The sequence below is a fragment of the Salvelinus sp. IW2-2015 genome, unplaced genomic scaffold, assembly GCF_002910315.2.
Source record: "Salvelinus sp. IW2-2015 unplaced genomic scaffold, ASM291031v2 Un_scaffold6578, whole genome shotgun sequence".
Classification (NCBI taxonomy): Eukaryota; Metazoa; Chordata; class Actinopteri; order Salmoniformes; family Salmonidae; genus Salvelinus; species Salvelinus sp. IW2-2015.
Genome location: NW_019947840.1, coordinates 34558 through 39977, shown reverse-complemented (window position 1 = coordinate 39977; position 5420 = coordinate 34558). Strand labels below are relative to the sequence as shown.

Genomic DNA, 5420 nt, shown 5'->3' with positions numbered 1-5420 from the left:
TGGTATTACGTAGAGTCATGTTAGTACCCTGTCAAACCATGTAATGGTATTATAGAGTCCATGTTAGTACCGTCTTACTGTCTGTTAAGAGTCCGATTAGTCGTTATGGTGGTATTACTAGAGTCATGGTTAGTACCTGTCTAAACCATGTAATGGTATTACTAGAGTCGTAGTTACCCTGGTCTAAACCATGTAATGGTAATTACTGATGTCCAATGTTAGTAACCGTCTTCTAAACCATGTATTGGTAATTATACTAGAAGTCCATAGTTAGTACCTGGTGGTGGTGATTATGATGATGATGGTGGTGATGATGGTGGTGATAATGGTGGTGATGATGGTGGCGATGATGGTGGTGGTGATAATGGTGATGATGATGATGGTGATGATGATGGTGGTGATGATGGTGGTTGATTATGATGATAATGGTGATGATGATGATGGTGATGATGATGATGATGTCCCTCCTACAGGAGAGTATGGTTGGAAAGGCAGAAACCATCTCGGAGGGGAAGAGGAAGGCTCGCAGTATGAAGGAGATGTTGCAGGAGGCCCTAAAACTCACACAGAAACTGAGATTCCTAGTGGAAGAGGTGTGTCTGTGTGTGTGAGTAGCATATTGACCGTGTGTATCCCAGAGATGACACTGAGTTGGTTTCTCTCCTATCTCTCTCCATTAGCCCCAGCATACCATCCCAGATGTGTTTGTGTGGATGCTGAGTAACAACAAGCGTGTGGCGTATGCCCGCATCTCTGCCCGTGACCTGATCTACTCTGCCAGCCCTGAGGAGAGAGGCAAAGACTGTGGCAAGATCCAGACTTTATTCTTGAAGGTAAAGAGACTCACAGCAGTCATGGCTGTTCCTGTTTCCAGCACCTCTCCAATTATTTTTGGGCTGTGCTTAAACTCATCATTTTCACAAACAGGATGAGTAGAGAGTGTACTGTAGATGTCCTTATAATATAGCTCATTTACATTTTAATTCATGGGTTTTATACAGTACCAGTCAGAGGTTTTGGATACACCTACTCATTCCAGGGTTTTTCTTTATATTTACTATTTTGTACATTGTAGAATAATACTAAAGATATCAAAACGATGTTAAACAAATCAAAATATATTTGAGATTTGAGATTTTTCAAAGTAGTCACCCTTTGCCTTGATGACAGCTTTACACACTCTTGGCATTCTCTCAACCAGCTTCACGAGGTAGTCACCTGGAATGCATTGTGCCTTCTTAAAAGTGAATTTGTCTAATTTCTTTTCTTCTTAATGCATTTGAGCTGATCAGTTGTGCTGTCACAAGGTAGGGGTGGTATACAGAAGACAGCCCTATTTGCTAAAAGACCAAGTCCATATTAAGGCAAGAACAGCATTCCAGGTGAAGCTGGTTGAGAGAATGTCAAGAGTGCGCAAAGCTGTCATCATGGTGGCTATTTGAAGAATCTCAAATATAAAATAGATTTTGATTTGTTTAACTTTTTTGGGTTACTACATAATTCCATATGTGTTATTTCATGGTTTTGATGTCTTCACTATTATTACACAATGTAGAAAATAGTAAAAATAAAGAAAAACCCTAGAATTAGTAGGTGTTTCCAAACTTTTGACTGGTACTATATACCAGTAGTGAGAGAAGTGATTTTCACAGGCACTAAAGTAGTGTTCTATATAGGGATTAGGGTGCACAGTTTGATGTCCTCTCCTTTTCTGCCCCAGCCACCAGGGAAGACTGTAGCTGGCTGGTCAGTTCAGTCCAAATGTACTACACTATATAGTAAATAGAGTGCCAGTCTTGTGATGTCCTCTCCTTTACTGCCCCAGCCACCAGGGAAGCGTGTAGCAGGCTGGTCAATTCAGGCCAAACTGGACGTGTACCTGTGGCTGGGCAGCTCCAGAGACTCCTCTCATATGCTGGATAACCTGCCTGGAGGGTTTGAGCCCAATGGGGGCGCCACTGAGGAGCAGCTTCTACCTGGCAACCTACCTGTACATCTGGAATATAGAGGTACGATAGATAGATAGAGAGATACGGACGGACGGGCGGATAGACAGACAGACAGACAGACAGACGTTCTATCCCTATCCTTCCCAATCTCGGTGCACGCACAGTTCTACCTCTGAACCTCAGGTCTGGTTCTAAGTGCTCTGCACTGTACCTTCTTGTAGATCATAGATGCCAGCAACGGTTAACTCTCCCGACCTTGGCAACCTAGAGTAGTTGTTTGACACCTTGGGTCACGCTGCATGGAGACCTAGCGCACCTGGAGGCAGGAGCCACCGTGCAATCGTCATCGAGTGTATGATGACGACGCTCTGGTAGCAAAACACACCCCTTCTCTGACGTACGATATGCCTTCGTTTCAACAGACCAACACCCCCTTCTCTGACGTTACATATGCCTTCGTTTCAACAGAACCAACCACCCCCTCCTCGACGTTACGATATGCCTTGTTTCTCAACAGACCACACCCCTCTCTGACGTTACGATATGCCTTCGTTTCAACAGACCAACACCCCCTTCTCTGAGCGTTAACGATATGCCTTCGTTTTCAACAGAACCAACACCCCTCTCTGACGTTACGATAGCCTTCGTTTAACAGACCAACACCCCTCTCTGACGTTCACTGAATTATGCCTTCGTTTCAACAGACCAACACCCCCTCTCTGATGCATCGTTTCAACGACAACACCTTGGAGTAAATACTTCGTTTCAACAAGACCAACACCCCTTCTCTGAACGTTACCGATACTGCCTTCGTTTCAACAGACCAACACCCCCTTCCTGCTCGTATCTTCGTTCACACAAATTCGAACTCGATATGCCTTCGTTTCAACAGACCAACACCCCTATCTCTGGACGTTACGATATGCCTTCGTTTCAACAACCAACACCCCTTCTCTGACGTTCCATACGGATATGCCTTCGTATTCAAACAGACAACACCCCTTCTTCTGACGTACAATATGCCTTGTTTCACAAACCACACCCCAACCCTCTTCTGACGTTTACGATGATGCCTTCGTTTCAAACAGACAACACCCCATTCTCTGACGTTACAGATATGCTTCGTATATAGACACATCTAGACATTTTTCCAACCACACCCCTTCTCTAGTTACGATATGCCTATCGGTTTCAACAGACAACAACCCCCTTCTCTGACGTTCAGATTATGCCTTCGTTTCAACAAGACCAACACCCCCCTCTTCTGATTACGATATGCCTATCGTTTCAAACAGACGAACACCCCTCTCCTGGAGTATACGATATGCTTCGTTTCAACAGGACACACACCCCCTCTCTGGACGTTACATATGGCCTTCGTTTCAACAAGCCAAACCCCCTTCTACTGCGTTACGATATGCTTCGTTTCACACAACCACTTTCTGACGTAACATACTTTTTTAACAACACCCGCCTCTCTGACGTTCGATATGGCTCTCGTTTCAAGCAACACCTGACGACAATGTGTTCAACAGCCACCGCTTCTCTGACGTTACGACATATGCCTTCGTTTCAACAAACCCAACACCCCTTCTTGACGTTTACGATATGCCTTCGTTTCTTAAAAGACCAACACCCACTTCTCTGTAGTATACATTATGTTCGTTAGTCACAGACCAACAACCCCTCTTCTACGTTACGATATGCCTGTCGTTTCAACAACCAAACACCCCTTCTCTGACGTTTACGAATACCGTTCAAACAACAAACCCTTGGACGATTCCTCGTTCAAAACACACACCCTTCTCTGACGTTACGATATGCCTTCGTTTTAACAGACCACACCCCGCCTCTCTGACGATTACGATATGCTTCGTTTCAACAAACCAACACCTCCTTCTCGAGTCGAGCCCGGTCACCACAAATCTGGTCGATATGCCTTCGTTTCAACAAACCAACACCCCATTTCTGACGTTACGATATGCCTTCGTTTCAACAAACCAAACACCCCCTTCTTACAGTATACGATATGCCTTTCGTTTTAAACAGACACAACCCCCCCTTTCTCTGACGTTACATGCCTTTCGTTCAAACAACCAACACCCCACTTCTCGAACGTTACGATATGCCTTCGTTCAACAAAACCAACACCCCTTCTCTTTGACGCTTACGATATGCCTTCGTTTTCACACACAACAACACCCCTTCTTGACGTTACGTATGCCTTTCAAACACCGTTTCGTACTATCTTCCGTTCAGAAAACTTCTAACGATATGCCACTTCAACACAAACCCCTTCTCTGACGTTACGATATGGCCTTCGTTTCAACAGACTACACCCCTTCTCTGACGCTTACGATATGCCTTGCTTTCAACAGACCAACACCCCCTTCTCTACGTTACGGATATGCCTTCGTTTCAACAGAAAGACCAACACCCCCTTCTCTGACGTTACGATATGCCTTCGTTTCAACAGACCAACACCCCCTCTCTGACGTTACGATATGCCTTCGTTTCAACAGACCAACACCCCCTTCTCTGACGTTACGATATGCCTCGTTTCAACAGACCAACACCCCCTCTCTGACGTTACGATATGCCTTCGTTTCAACAACCAACACCCCCCTCTCTGACGTTACGATATCCTTCGTTTCAACAGACCAACACCCCCCTCTCTGACGTTACGATATGCCTCGTTTCAACAGACCAACCACCCCCCTCTGACGTTACGATATGCCTTCGTTTCAACAGACAACACCCCTTCTCTGACGTTACGATATGCCTTCGTTTCAACAGACCACACCCCTTCTCTGACGTTACGATATGCCTTCGTTTAACAACAGACCCACACCCCCTTCTCTGACGTTACGATATGCCTTCGTTCAAACAGACCAACACCCCCTTCTCTGACGTTACGATATGCCTTCGTTTCAACAAACCAACACCCCCCTCTCTGACGTTACGATATGCCTTCGTTTCAACAGACCACACCCCCTCTCTCTGACGTTAGAATACTGCCTCGTTTCAACAGACCAACACCCCCTTCTCTGACGTTACGATATGCCTCGTTTCAACAGACCAACACCCCCTTCTCTGACGTTACGATATGCCTTCGTTCAACAGACCAACACCCCCTCTCCTGACGTACGATATGCCTCGTTTCAACAAGACCAACACCCCTTCTCCTGACGTTACCGATATGCCTTCGTTTCAACAGACCAACACCCCCTTCTCTGACGTTACGATATGCTTCGTTTCAACAAGACCAACCACCCCCTTCTCTGACTTTACGATATTGCACTCGTTTCACAGACCAACACCCCCCTCTCTGGAACGTTACGATATGCCTACGTTTCAAAACAGACCACACACCCCTTCTCTGACGTTCACCGATATGCCTTCGGTTTACAAATAGACCAACACCCCCTTCTCTGACGTTCACGATATGCCTATCGGTTCAAATAGACCAAC

At 45.6% G+C, this 5420-nt stretch overlaps 1 pseudogene; it reads left to right on the top strand.

The window, feature by feature from the left end:
* Positions 1–299: 299 nt before the first annotated feature.
* LOC112078959 (fer-1-like protein 6) overlaps positions 300–5420 on the top strand; it is a 30037-nt pseudogene continuing 24916 nt past the window's right edge.